Source organism: Coenobita brevimanus, chromosome 45 (assembly GCF_032717465.1).
Source record: "Coenobita brevimanus isolate Jiangsu-jjx chromosome 45, ASM3271746v2, whole genome shotgun sequence".
Lineage (NCBI taxonomy): Eukaryota > Metazoa > Arthropoda > Malacostraca > Decapoda > Coenobitidae > Coenobita > Coenobita brevimanus.
Window position 1 is genome coordinate 2,615,223 of NC_136998.1, and position 16,097 is coordinate 2,631,319.

A 16,097-nucleotide genomic window follows, 5' to 3' on the forward strand; every position below is an offset into this window, starting at 1 on the left:
TTGCTCCTCTTACATTCCATGTACTCATTACCAAGTCCTTTGTCCGGTCCTGGGTCGTCATCGTTTGGTCAGTCCTTGTCCGAGGCTTCTTGTTTGTTTTTTTAGTTAGTTGTTTTCCGGGGAGGGGCACTAACCCTCCGCCAACCCTTTTAGTCGCCTTTTACGACAAGCAGGGATACTGGGGGAGTATTCTTGAAAACCCCCCTACCCCCAGGGGGTCCCTGAACTCGATTCTTCTGAATTCTCTACACTCAGGCTTCGGCTTTCCTGTCATTCTTTGACTAAATATATCTGTGTTGTTTACTTATCCCCTAATTCTACTGTCTATCAAAAATTCTTTGACTATCTTACTTCTACGATGGAACACATTCTATCCATTTCTCCTCTCTCTGAAATCTCCATGCTAGGAGATTTCAATGTTCACCACCACCTTTGGCTCTCCTCTCCTTTCACTGATCCTCCTGGTGAGCAAGCCTACACCTTTTCTATCCTTAATGACCTAAAGCAGCTTGTACAGCACCCAACCCTTATCCCAGACAGCCTTGGAGAGAGCTCCAATATACTTGACCTCTTCCTTACAACTAATCCTTCTGCTTACACTGTTAATCTTTTCTCTCAGTTGGGCTCCTCCGATCACAACCTTATCACCTTAACCTGTCCTATCACTCCCGTACGGCCTGGGGACCCTCCAGGGAAACATAGTCTGTGGCATTTTGGAGCCGCGGACTGGAGGCCCTCAGGCAGTACTTCTTTGATTTTCCCTGGAATGATTATTGCTTCCATGGCCGTGAGCCATCTGAGTGTGCCTTGCGCGTTACGGAGGTTATTCTCTCGGGCATGGAAGCACACATTCCTTTCTCATATCCTTTGAATAACGCAAGAAAGCCTTGGTTTAATCATGCTTGTTCTAATGCTGTCCACAACAAGGAGAGGGCCTACAAAAGGTACCGGAGCCAACCCACCCCTGAATCACATCTTTTATACGTTTCTGCCCGGAATCGTGCTAAGTTATTTCTTCTAAAGCAGATCTCTTCGCACAGACTTTCTCCTCCAATTCCACCTTAGACGATTCCAATGCTGTTCCTCCATCACATCCCGCCTCTGACTTCCTCATGGCTGACATTAAAATTTCTTCAGCTGATGTATTTTCTGCCATCACTGGCCTCAATACTAACAAGGTATATGGACCTGATGGAGTCCCTCCTGTTGTTCTCAAGAACTGTGTTTCTGTGCTTACACCCTGCCTAGGCAAACTCTTTCGCCTTTGTCTGTCAACTTGTACCTATCCTTCTTGCTGAAAGTTCTCTCTCATTCAGCCAATCCCAAAGAAGGGTGACCACTCCCAACCCTCCAACTGTCGTCCAATTGCTTTAACGTCCTGTATTTCAAAAGTTTTCAAGTCAATTCTCAATAGAAAAATTTTAAGGCATCATTCCTATCACAACCTTCTTTCTGATCGTCAGTACGGGTTCCGTCAGGGATGCTCCACTGGCGATCTTCTCACCTACATTTCAGACTCCTTGTCATCCTCCTTTCGGGACTTTGGCGCAAGCTTTGCCATTGCACTTGACATCTCAAAGGCTTTCAATCGAGTCTGGCATAAATCTTTAATTTCCAAACTACTCTCTTAAGGTTTCTATCCTTCTATCTGTGCCTCCATCGCTAGCTTCCTTTCTGGTCGTTCTATAGCCGGTGTTGTAGACGGTCATCATTCTTCTCCTAGATCTATTAGCAGTGGTGTTCCTCATGGCTCTTTCCTATCAGCAACTCTCTTCCTTTTATTCAGCAATGACCTTCTAAGTTGTACAGCTAACCCTGTCCACTCATACACTGATGACTCCACCCTTCACCTTTCCATTCGGTTCCCGCAACGCCCATCTCAGCAGTTACTTCAACAAACAAGGGATGAGGCTATGGCACACCTAATGTCTGACTTGGCTCGTATCTCTGACTGGGGTAAAGATAATGTTATTGTTTTAAGAATAAGAGTAAAGTGATGAAGTGTACGAGGTTGGTAGATGGTAGGGGGATGAATACTGTTTTGAATGGCGAGTTGCTTGAGGAGGTAGAGTGTTTTAAATATCTACAGTCACATGTTGCTGTGGATGGAAGAATAGATGCAGATGTGAAGTTTAGAATAAATGAAGTAGGAAAGGCCCTGTGAGGAATGAATAAAATGTTTAGATGTCGTTTGCTTAGAATGGATGTAAAGAGAAGGCTGTATGAGAGTGTTGTGGTACCGACTGCGTTATATGGGTCTGAAACATGGAATATGGGTGTAGCAGAGAGGAAAAGTTTGAATGTAATGGAGATGAGGTGTCTGAGAAGTATGTGTTGAGTGACGCGTATGGATCGAGTGCGAAATGATGAAGTGCGAAGGAGAACTGGAGTTGTTCGGGAGATGGCTGGTAGAGTTGAGCAGAGGGTGTTGCAATGGTTTGGGCATATGGAGAGAATGGATAATGAGCGATTGGTGAAAAAGATAACTAGATCTGATGTGAGAGGTTTATGGCTGAGAGGAAGACCACGAATAGGATGGATGGACAGTGTGAAGAGAGCGCTGGATGCGAGAGGATTGTCTGTTTGAGCAAGGAAGAGTGGCTGTGTGTGACAGAAATAAATGGAGAGAATTATTGTGAATGAAGAAATGATGACGCAGCCCTGAGGGGATATTCTCCCGCATTTGGTCTGATCAGCTAGTCAGGTCAGGTACGGGTAAGGGGATGGGTCTGTTATGATGTGGCAGGGGTAAACCAGCTTTGCTGTCGGGCCCTGCTGCAGATGTCACTGATTGCATTGCACAGTTGACCCTTGTGTGGTGTGGTGCGGTGAGGATCTGTCTGTTCTCCCCTTTGGGGCTAAGATGCGAATGAATGTGTTTGAATGGATGAGTAAATGGGGAGTGTGTCGTCCTATCTCGGCTACCTCCCTTTCCTTGGGGGAAGCAGCCTAGGTATATAGATATAGATAGTTTTTAATGCATCTAAGATTCAGTTCTTACACCTATCAACCCATCAAAATCTTCCACAGGTATACCCATTAATGTTTAATAATATTCAGCTTAATCCTGCATCATCCTTGAACATGCTTGGGGTTTCATTTACTCGGGACTTATCTTGGAAAGATCATATTACATCTCTTGTAAAATCTGCTTCCAAGAGATTTGGTGTGCTAAGCCGACTCTGTTCTTTCTTTACCCCTGCACAATTGTTGACTCTATACAGAGGTTTTATCTGCCCCTGTGTGGAGTACAACTCTCATGTGTGGGGAGTCTCCCCACATACAGCTCTTCTCAATAGGGTGGAGTCAAAGGCTTTTCGTCTCATTAACTCTCCTCCTCCTCTTACTGACACCCTTCAACCTCTGTCTCTTCGCCGCACTGTTGCATCTTTATCTCTTTTCTATTGCTACTTTAATGCTTACTGCTCCTCTGAACTCCCTGCATGCATTCCTACACCTCAACGACGGGCGCGTAGCACCCGTCTAGCAGCAAACTCTCATCCCTTTTCTGTCCAACTCTCTAATGCAAGAGTTAACCGTTACTCCCAGTCCTTCATTTATGCAACAGGTCAATTCTGGAACTGTCTCCCTCTGTCTGTATTTCCTGCTGCCTATGATCTCCAGTCTTTCAAACACAGTGTGTCCAGGCATCTCGAAATGAATGGATCTTGAATTTGGCTCTCTCTTGTATTTTTGTTTTTCTCTTGGAGGGAACTGTTATTGCGGGCTCATGGCCTTTGGTTCCTTCTTCCTCGCATTAAAAAAAAAACATGCATGTGCAAAACATTCCACAATCCCTCTCTGTCTACTTTGTCGTATGCTTTTTCCAGATCCATGAAAGCCATAAACACCTTACGGTCCTTCTCACAAGCCTTCTCTGCTATCTGTTTCCCTGCAAATACTTGATCCACACATCCTCTGCCACTCCTAAAGCCACCCTGCTCATCACTCACCAAGACTTCTGATATCTCTCTTACTTTCTCTATAATAATTCTTCCACATACCTTCCCTACCACATTCAATAAGCTTATGCCACGATAATTATTGCACTCACTTAGCTCACCTTTATTTTTGTACAGGGGTACAATCACAGCCTTTTTCCACTGTGCAGGCACAGTTTCACTCATCCATGCCTTCTTACATATCTCCAGCAAGCATTTGATCCCACTCTCTCCACTACATTTAACCCCCTCGCATTTCTGCATACACCTCATCAACCCCAGCTGCATTTCCATTTTTCAGCCGTTTCACAGCGCTCGTCACCTGTGCGAGTGTCACGTCTCCTGGCACTGCATTCCTCCTCTGCACACCCCCAAAACCAGTTATGTTTACAGCCGCTCTGCTCTCTCTATTCCCATTCATCTGGCTTTCAAAATATTCTTTCCATCTGGTCCTTACTTCATCTCCATGGGTTAGTAACCTTGCACCTGCATCCTTCACACCATCCCATTTCTTTTCGCTTTCACATCTACATTTCCGCACCTCTTTCCAGAATAACATCCTATTTTCAGAGTAGTTTGCATTCATTTTTCTTCTCTGATCATCATTTACCTCCTTCTTTTTCCTCTTCACTAGTCTCTTTACGTGCTTCTTGCTCTCGATGTACTCAGTTCTTATTTCAACCACTTCAGCCATTTCTTCCTCTTTTCCTCCACTGCTCTCTTAACCTCCTCATCCCAAAATGCCGTACCCTTCTTTTTTCTTGATGCTCTTGCCGCACCACACATCTCTTTAGCATTCCTAACTAAGCAGTCCTTATATGCATTCCACAGGCAGTCCAGATCCAATTCATTCCATTTCACTGAATATAACTCGTCCTCTACTTTGGTCCTGTAATTATCTGCCACTTCTTTGATCCTCAGCTTCTCAACTTTCAGTCTTTCTCCCTGACTGCTCTTCTCTCTCTTGATCCACCTCACTCCTCTCAGCTTGATCTTGCATATCATAATCATATGATCTGACAGACCTCCACATCGTCCTCTCACAGCCCTCGTATCAGCAACCATTCCCATCATCGACCTCTCTACAAGCACGTAATCAATCAGGCTTCTTTTAACACGATCCCCGTTTCCTCTATACCATGTATATTTATGTGCATCTTTGTGTTTGAAATACAAATTACAAATGCACAACCTCCTCTCCTGACACATATCCTTTAGTCGATTCCCATTATCATTTTCTCCTGGTACTCCATAACAACCCATTATGTCATCCTCAGGACCAGTGCCTACTCTTCCGTTCATATCCCCCATCACAATCACTTTATAGCTCCTGGGCATTTCTCCCACTACTTCTCCCAGCTCATCCCAAAACCTGTCTTCCTCTCTCTCACTCCTGTCCTCACACCGTGCATACGCTACAATCACTGCCACTTTCACCTTCTCAGACTTGAACTTGACATACCTACACCTCGAGCTGACACATTTGTAGTCTCTCATTCCACTCTGCCACATCCCATTCATCAACAAAGCAACTCCTTCCTTGCATCTTCCTCGTCCATTCATTCCCTATCTTACACATTTCACACCCTCCCACTCCTCCACTTCGCACCCTTTCATCTTCGTTTCACACAATGCCACCACAGCATATCTCGCACTCTTGAACACATTCACCACTTCCACCCTCTTGCTCTCCTCATTCACACCTCTCACATTCCACATGGCCACACTAGTCCGCCCATTTGGTTGGGGCCCAGGGCAGGTATTGGTCCCTCTGAAGCTCTTTCAAACGACTGCCATGATTAAATGATTTGGATAGGGGAATCTTAAGGACACAACCCTGCCAGAAACCCCGGTTATATGGTTACCACCCAGCGTAGTAAATGGTTTCCTGGGTACAGGAAACCATTTGGCTTGTCACTCAGTGTAGAGCTGATATGGCATCACTCCACACTGAGTGAGTGGATGATGGGCGCACCCACCTACGACATTTATACATATAATTATATATTCTATGAATGTTATTGGGAATTTGGGTAACCAGTGACATCTTGAAATCCCTCTGGAATTCGTGAAATGAGTCTAAATTAGGATGGGTTAATTAAGACTAGGTTAATTTAGGCTGCAATTAGGTTAGGCTGAGATAATCTAGGTTAAGTTTAGGTTAGATTAGGTTAGGATAGGTTAATTTAATTTAGAAGAATGCTAAGTTATGTTAATCTTGCATCTAAATTAACCTAACTGAATCTAACCTAATTAACCTTGCCTAACCTAACCTAAATTTAACCTAGATTATCCCAGTCTAACTTGGCCGCGGCCTAAGTCAACCTAGTCTGAATTAACCTATCTTATTTTAAACTCATTTTTGAATTCCCTAGGGATTTCAAGAAATCACTGAGTACACAAATTCTCTCTCTCTCTCTCTCTCTCTCTCTCTCTCTCTCTCTCTCTCTCTCTCTCACACACACACACACACACACACACACAAAGTAAATCCAAGCCAACGATGGGTGTAATCTTTAAGGCCATATCCGACTTGAAGACATTAATCATAAAATTACCAGACGCCCATTTGACTGTATGTTTTCCACCCAAAGTATGTAGTCGTCTTCTGGGCTACAGGGATCACATTGGCTTGTCAGTCAGATTTTAGTCATATGAAAATGCCATTAAATCGAGGGAATGGATGGATGGGTGATTATCCACAACTATCAATATTCTGACACTGTACTTATCTTTGCAGCTGTGAAGTGCAACTCCTACAAACCTTTGCTGGAAATACTGGCAGCACTGAATGTCAACTTTGACTGTTCTTCTATAGTAAGTCAGATACTTAATATTATTCTATAATGAACAAAGCTCAGGTACACCGATTTCTAACTGCAAGTTAACATAAATATTTTTACATAAGTATTTTATTGATATTTGTATTTCTATAAATCGGTCCTCTATTGCACCATCAGGAATGGAAGGGCTTGGAATGTAAGGGCTATGCTTGTTAGTCCAAATATTTAAGGAGACTATACTCTATTTCATCAAGTCTGGCACCACCAGCGATGTCGTCAATCCCTGTAGTGTTGATGTAAATTCCCTGCACTAGGTGAACCTGTATTTATTACCTTAAGAACCAATATAAAGGGAATACAAATAGGTATATCCAGTACTGAGGACCTTTATCAAAGCTACAGGTGTTGACGACATCAATGATATAGTGCCAGACTTGGTGAAATGGAGTATAGTTAGTCACTCAGCCTGAGTGAAAGTAAGCGATTAATAAACCCCAACAATTCTCTCTGATGTAAACCCTTATGAACCAAATGCAGTTGGAGTATTCAAGACCACCAGACCCCCCGGCGCATCCTACTGATAATACGTTTACTACCCAACTTATAGAGGGATTTCCCGGATGCAGGTAACCAAATGGCTTGTCACTCAGAGTAGCATCACATGGTGTTTCAGTGAATATTTACACTGTTTCCTCGTAAAACTTAAAGTGAAATGTATGCTGCCATCACTGATGATATATTACTGGATGACAAACATTACTTCAAGCATCAAATGTAAATATCGTGAGATCCCCATCTATATAAGTGATGAGTATGATATCTACCTTTCTAGTGATCTGACTAATGGCGGGTTCGTTGATCCATCCAGTCTTTCAGATCTTATTGTCTTCATTTGCACGTATTATTATCCCTTCTCGACACTGTGCAGCATTCAGATTCATCTTCGCTTCCACTTTTCCCTCAGTCTTCCTTCGATGACATCCCTCATAAGTTCATCTAAACCCATGTCCAGTCCACTTCCTTTGTTTTCTTTATGTTGTATGTGTCCATCTTCCTTCCTCACCAGGTCTTTCCTGCACTGCTTCACTGCTGACCCTTTCTGTTCCACGGATGCTCGTCATTCACGCTACCAGCCATAATTCATAGATTTCTCAGCCGTTTACATTTTCTCCCTAGTGTATAAGATTAAGCTCTGCACAGTAGTAAACTCCAAGTCAGCGAGTTCATAATTTTCCTCAGGTTCAGATCTAAGCCATTGAACAGCAATGATCTTTGCTTGTGAAGTTCTGCCTTGATCAGTGCTATTCTCAAGCTTATTTTAGTTTCACAATATGTATCAGTAGAAATCATACTTCCATTATACGTAATCTGTAACACTGTTTGTTTCTTTCTCATGAATGTTGATTTTGTCCCCATCACGTTTGATGTTCTTCATTCTCATATTTTTCCTTAAGTACACGTCTCTAATGACGAAATATGTATATATATATATATATATATATATATATATATATATATATATATATATATATATATATATATATATATATATATATATATATATATATATATATATATTTGCAACATCCGAGCGGTTTAACTCAACTTTGTTGGGACATATCTGGAAGGGCTCAGTTAAGGCCATATGCAACTACTCCAGTTTGAAAATACTCTCCTACTGTAAGTTAAACAGAATCAGCTGAAGGCATCAAGAATAAAATGAATGCGACATTGTTGGATTGAAGGGGCAGCATTATTTTTTTGTGCCCTAACTCCCAGGCCCACTGTATAGCCCAACCATAATTCTTTGCTGCTGCTGCCACAGCCGTTGCTGCTGCCGTTGCAGCTACTACAACTACTACTACTACTACAACTAAAATCACCTCCATCCATTGGGGAATTATATTGTGAAGATCAAAACCAACCTTCCTAATACAGTTCACCATTTGGAGTTGTAATGTGAAGGTTAACACTAACCCTCATATTACAATCCGTTGGCCCCAAGCACGCCAACGGCTGTGGTTACCAACCATCTACTGTTACTATTATTATTTTATTTTATTTATTTATTGATATTACAGTGTAAATAAAGACATTAAACTACTGGAGTCGCTGGTCTATCCGACTCTCGACCACTGTAGCTTCGTAATCCATACCCGCCAGAGAGACAGGCCTGAGGGCTGATGATCTTGTGCCCCTGAGACATAGCAGAGCAGATCTCACGAGGGAGAATGACAGTCGACATCTCATCCAGGCCATAACAGAACTCTGCGGTTGACGTTTCTTCTCAGAAAGAACCTCTGCCAGTCTCGAGTAGAATCTCACCGCCTCTGGACCCTTCCCACCTGATGTCGTGAACACAAGAGGAGTGAATCGACCGTGGTCCACATGTTGGATCCTTTCTTGATAATTTCTATTTTTTTCTTGTTCATTCCTCTTGTGTGCAGCTTCGAGAGACAGTTCACGATGACATGCTGCCATGGGATCGAATATCCTGATGTCGAAGAACGCCCTCTGCCCACGTGTCCAGAAACCTCGAGCACTGACATCCACTCTTGCATCATTTGATGTGCTTGCTGTTCTGTGGGTGAAGTGCTCGCCGTCGAGGGGTAGCAGAGCTGGCTCAGTCGTGACATCATGGAATATTTCCTGCAGCATTTTGGCAGCGAGGTCGGTACTTCATCGTGTCGGATGCAAACAAAGCCTCCCTTCTTGCATACCATTGCATGGTTTGCATCAAAGGCAGTGCCACAGGCACAGTGTTAAGGTAGGTTCTCTATTGGCCACCCATATCTCAAGGCTATGGCGTCAATAAATTCTTGTTTGTTGAAGTGGAAGCCTTTTGCCTTGAGAGGCAGGGTTGTGAGCCAGTTCGATGCCTCAACCTCCTGTGCAATTTCAACACTTCTGCACTGGTCTGGTGTTAGATGTTCGATTATGTGCTGCAGCTGGTCTTTTTGTCTTGCTTCACGCTCCTTGCTTATCTGTGTCTTTATGTCTTTCTGCCTTTGGTGGTCGATTTCACTCGTCTCAACCTGGGCGCAGATCTTCTGTGACAAGGATTCGGTGAGCCTGAGTGAATTTCTGTGTTCATAGCTTGCCACGGCTACTGGATTTATAATGCCAAGGCCTCCCATCCTGGGTGGTAGTGCTAGAAGGTCCCTCTCTTCTGGTGTGGGGATGTGGCCATTGGTTAGAGATAGGAGGAATGAATCCCTGATTGCATCCTTCAGTGGTTGTAGCAGCAACTCGATGTCAGGTATGGTCCTCATCACGAAGGTCCACTTGTGCTTTACACCATAGGTAAATGCACTGTATGCAGCATGGGGTTCTGTTTTTACGTGGCTGGATAGTGTATGAATTTCTTCTACCCATGTCTTCACCTTATCACTCACATATTTGTCTTTGAATTCCTTAGTTCCAATCACAGCCCCTAGATGCCTCTGACCTTCCTTGGTCACTATCACTTTTGTGCCTCTAAATGTTTCTTGTGCATCTTGATAGTAAGCTGGTTTCACGATGAAGATGGACTTACTTGCATTAGGGTAGTAACCTATTTCAGGGTCATGAGATGTTACAAGGTCCCACCATTTCCTCACATCCTTGACCTTGCCAGCACCCGTGAGATCATCTGCATAGGCTACCTGTTTTACATTGGTGGCCTCGTATTTGATCTGTTGTTGCAGAACTGTCATCGCCAGGGCGTACATAGCCATGGCCACGGGGTCACCCTGGGTAGTTCCTTCTGTGGACTGGATTACACCGACATCATGAGCCGCTGTCTTACCCGCAATGTAGAGGTCTGCTGGTTCTTTGTAGGTGTTTTCCACAGACTGGGCAAATGCTGGGCATTTAACCTTGATATTGTGCAGCATTGCCTCCCGGTTGATGGAATTAAATGCATTTCAGGCATCAACTAATAATACTGCCTGACAGTCCTCTTCCCCAAATATTTTCCTCATGGAGTGAACTGCTGCCTCACCTCCTGCCTGCTGGCCTGCACACACCTGGAGGTTGCCAACTGCCTGCTTCACATCATCTTTCACCACCTCCATGATGCACTTTCCTATAATCCGTCTTAAGACTTCACCCACCCCGATGGGCCTGCATCCAGGATTCTTATCAAGGGGGATTAGTCTGCAAGCCGTCAGTGCTTCGATGTTACTGCACTGACTTGAAGCCAGCTTCCTCGCAAGTGAGGCAATGGTGTTACATAGGTCTGTTGCTGCATCCCCAAACCTGATGTTACTGAGGATTACTCGCCAAGATTTTGCATCCAGGCCTGACGGTCCTGCCCCTCCCTGTGTGTGCATTGCCTTCCGCCACACCATATCTCCAGTTATCCTGTCATATATGATGGGATTGGGAGGAGTGTAGTTCCCGTCAAGCTTTGACTGGGCACTTGCTTGTCGTGCAGTCGGGTGTTTTTCTTAGTTGTTGCATTGTTTCATCTGTCAGGTCAAGTACTCCGTTTGGTGATTCAGCTGACAGGGATCTTGTTGCCATCGAGACCTTCCCCTGTCTCATCTTGCTGCCAAAAATCCTTGCAACATCGTTGGTATTCTGATTTCTTCTGCCTCGGTTGTTTATTCTCATCTGCAAGGCCCTTGCTTCCTCAAGTAGGTTGTTGATTTCACCTCTTTTCCATGTTTCAACCCGCCTTTGGATGGCCTTAATATTTTCTGCAATGCTAGCTCTTGGGCGGGTCTTGTTGAGGAAGAGATGTGGTATTAGTGCAAGGACCTTAAGAGAGAATGAGGCAATGGGTGTGTTATTGTTGTAGTTGGCTATCAGGCGAGTGATTTCCTTGATCATGTCAGTTGTAGCATTGCATTTGGGAGGTTCAAAAAGGTTATTTGAGGACCATCCAACTATTTCATTATATGTGGTGTTCACCCAGGTTACTGCATTTTCTCGGAATTTGCCCATCCAGTATGTGGGACGACCTTCTCACACAGACCTTTGAGGCTGGTCTGCTTCCTCGTTGTTTGTGTCACTACCGTTCTGAGGACGTATAATACCTAGATGATTCCCTCTTTCATGCACTCCTCTATGGTGGTCTTCATCGTGAGTTTCATATTTATTATAAACCTCATGATGTTCCTCACCCCCAGCTTCACTACTATTCACTTCCCCATGGTGATTTAACCCACCCAGCACTTCCATATCTCTTGCATCTTGGCGTCCATCCCTATCCCTCGCTTCACCACAGGGTCTTTCACCACCACGCATGTCCGTGTGATCATGCATATTGTCAGTTACCGCCCCATCAATTTCCATGTCACCAGTCTGTTGCCTGCCTTGTTGGAAGCGGTCAAGTGCCGCTTCTGGTGGGCTGTGATTCCCTAACACATTCATACAGAAAGGTCCCATCCTACAGTATGTACACGGCGACCTGTTTGTTGCACATGAGCACCTGATACACTTATGCTGCCTACTGGATCACTGACAACAATACTGTGGCGTGGCCATGGTGTAAAATTTTTATACTGTGGTACAGTATTAATAATAATAAATGGCTACTTTTTGTAGTACTTTTAAATGAAAATTAAATATAATGTTACTAGAACTACTATTTTACTATATGAATTTTAAATTAAGAATTTATATAAGTGAAGAATGTGCTTGTTTTACTTCTATTTTTGTAGATAATATGATTAAGTTATGAAGCAGTTAGCCAACGGCCATACCACGTTGAGTACACCGCTTCCTGTCCGATCAGCGAAGTTAAGCAACGTTGGGTCTGGTTAGTACTTGGATGGGTGACCGCCTGGGAACACCAGATGCTGTTGGCATAACGTTCTCCCTACGTGTCAAGTGGGGTTGGTGGAGGATTAGTGCCCCTCCCTGTAAAACAATTAACTCTAAGCCCTTGGACACCCCGTTTGGGATACATGGCGTCTGGCAATGAATGAATGATGAATGAAGCAGTTTGCTCGTTTTTCTCTAGTTTTGCATATCAGTTAATATCTAATTGTTCTGTCTTATACTAATAATCGACTGAACTGATAATGATATGTATTTAAAGTTTGATATGAAATGAAACAACGCTTCTTTGTTCAACTACTACTCACTGTGGTATCTCTGAATAAATCTACGTCTAGTGACAAACAACTGTTTTCTATTAATCAAGAAGCCATTTACTGCCTTGGTGCTAATTATATAACCAATTAACTCCTGATGGTTTAGTGGGTTAGGGCGCTTTAGCCTAAATGAGCCTGTGAGGGTTATATCCAAGGGCTGGATGAAGTGTGATGCTCACATAATGCCAGGTAAGGCAGGTCAACATCACTTAAAATATCAAGACTAAACAGCCTAGCCGGGGGCTGATATATTTTTCTTCCGGTACACTTAGTCATTCAGTCATATTGGCAGGGCCAGAGCGAGTTCAATGAGGAAAGACTCGCCAGCGTTGCACCTATGCTCGAAAATAGATGAGATAATCAGGCTCATCAAACTATAAAATTGTCAGATTTGCCGTGCTTTGACATTAAACCAACCTATACCCAGCCAGCTTAGGCCTAACTTCACATTAACTTAGCATAATACCTTATTTTGCTTGGAACGATGCGGAAGGTGCAACGTTGCCATGTCTTTTCTCGAGGCACTCCATCCGACGTGGATAACAAAGCTTGCCAGGAAGAAAATTGCGCCGAGGGCTCCTACGCTCCTGGTGGGGCAAAAATAACAACGATGAATGGATGTATTAATTAATAGTAATAATAGCAGTAATAATATTAAATAATAATAATAATAATAATAATAATTATTATTATTATTATTATATAATAATAATAATAATAATAATAATAAATTATTATTATTATTATTATTATTATTATTATTATTGCTGTTGTTGTTGGTGTTCATGTCATGGTTGTTATTGTTTTGATCAGGGTGAGGTGGAGATGGTGAGGGACTTGGTGAGCAGCCCATCTGACAGCATCATTCTGGCCAACACTTGTAAACGCATCTCTCCCCTGCATCGGCTTAGGGATCTCGGCGTCTCACTCATGACGTTCGACAGCAGCAGCGAACTTCACAAGATTAAGTTACATTACCCGGCAGCAAGGTACTGTACATTTTAACCTCTTCCATCGCGTGACCCCATTTGCGTTTTATTCTTGTCGATAAATATATATATATATATATATATATATATATATATATATATATATATATATATATATATATATATATATATATATATATATATATATATATATATATAATGTGTGTGTGTGTGTGTGTGTGTGTGTGTGAGAGTCCCAAGGGGCATAATTTGAAGATTAGAGTTTGAACTCAGCAAAGTTTTTTTTTTTTTTTTCCCCGTTTTTCACCAGTTACTGCTCGGATATTGTCGATCAGACCTTATATTGCCCTCTGGGGGACTGCTGGGCCTCAAGGAACGGGGTGATAAATCTATGCCCAGAGTCGGACACATAAGAAAATACATAAAATCAGTGGTCTCAATCTTCAGTATATCCTCATCTGCAGGAGCCATACAACCCGTGAAATTTACTTTTGACTAACAGACTCAACTTACTTCATTCCAAATTGACCTGCATCCTTTACACCAACTTTGGCTCAGTTCAAGAAGAGTTGGACCTGCGACAAAACCTTGCTTTTCCTGATTGTTCTAAAGTTTAAATCCCGTCGTCCTTGCATTACCTTAATCCTTTCCACCTGTCATAAAAGATGTCCATAAAACATGAAATTTCCTTGCGGTCATGCCCTTTGACTGTTATAAAAATGAAAGTGCTTCATTCTCTCATTACACTGAGTCCAGCCACAGACTTAGGTCTAAAGGAAGTCTAAACTGAATACCTGAACTTTCCATGTGACCTCGACTCTTGTGCTGTTCCTAAAATAATTTTGTCACCCTTCCTGACACACCTTCAATCCTTCCACCAATAATGGTCGAAATCAGATAATAGCGGTTTTTGACACTTGTTTCACACACACACACACACACACACACACACACACACACACACACACACACACACACACACACACACACACACACGTGGCTATAACATAACCTCCACTCTCGCTTTGTGAACGGAGATGTAAAAGATGTTTTTAATGATGAAGTGTACATGTACATTGGTTTAAAACTTGCACCTCTAAGTCATGACTGCTGAGCTGTTATATGGAATTTACACAAAAACAATGAGTCTTCTGTAGTTCGGGTAAAAATTGATAAAATGTATGAAGATATGGGGATGGCAGTGTGCTAGAAAACCATCGAAAGGTCGAAGAAGTAAAATCAAATGTAATTCCATCCCTACATATTGTTTGTTTATTCTAGTATATGTCATTGTGCTGTAATATAAGTGCACCTGAACAATGTCATGATAATAATACAAGTATTAACCAACCATGAAATACGCAAAAGTACGCCAATTAAAATAAAAGTAGGGATGGGATTACATGTGGTTTACCTGCCCCAACCATGGATGATGCGTTTGGCCCACTGCCATCCCTGAAACATCATACATTTTTTTTTTTAATACATGGTTGACTCTCTTCTATTTTTTATGATTCTGTGTAAGAAAGCTCCGAATATTTTAGTAAGCTAATCAGCCTAAGTGCATCATAACAATGACGGGATTAATAAAGGCTCTGACTAACCCACTTTCATTCGAAAAGTATTTATTGAACTGCATAAAATTCTATGGAGAAAACAATGAGAAGGAACACAGAGAGTCCCTCACCCTCACCTTGCTATCTATCTATGACCGAACTTTGGACCTAGCTCTGTGATTTTGAACTTTGATCGCTCCTGAGCTTCTAATATTTCATCATGTAGTGTACTCGTACATGAACACCTCCACTAAGTTTGGTTCAAACTAAATGAAGCAAAAGTTAAGTGACCTTGCCCTGTGAGCCTTACCCTTGTCCTATTGTTTTCAAAACAGAACAATTTAATTTCTGTTTGACCCTGAATCAGTCAACGAAATTTGATTGAAATAAGACAAAAGCATTTTGAGTTGCAGTTCTGGAAGTTTGGAACTGTCTTGTGACCGTAAATTTAGACTTTTTTTTTTTTTTTTAATTGAAACACCTCACCCTTTGTTCACTCTTTACCCTTCCACCAGGTTGTGTCCAAACCGGATGAAAACCGTAAAAGTTTACTTATTCTTGACGTATTATCTTTGACCTTTTTCGAACAATATTTACTGAGCTTCCAACACAAAGGAGAGTGAATCACTTCCGTGAGAAAAAAAGTTATCGTTTTTCCATTTTACAGCGAGAGGGATAGAAAGGAGGAAAGTATGGCGAAATCAAGATTTCTTTATATTTTAGCGTGTCAACTTTGTCTTAACTACTTTAGGGCATGTTTTAGGTATTAAAAAACATGACAATT

At 42.4% G+C, this 16,097-nt stretch overlaps 1 non-coding gene across 1 annotated transcript; it reads left to right on the forward strand.

The window, feature by feature from the left end:
• The first annotated feature begins 12,400 nt into the window (after nucleotides 1-12,400).
• On the forward strand, nucleotides 12,401-12,519 carry LOC145398539 (5S ribosomal RNA). Its single transcript, XR_013897127.1, has one exon. It is a non-coding gene; the product is annotated as a 5S ribosomal RNA (ribosomal RNA).
• Nucleotides 12,520-16,097: the final 3,578 nt, after the last annotated feature.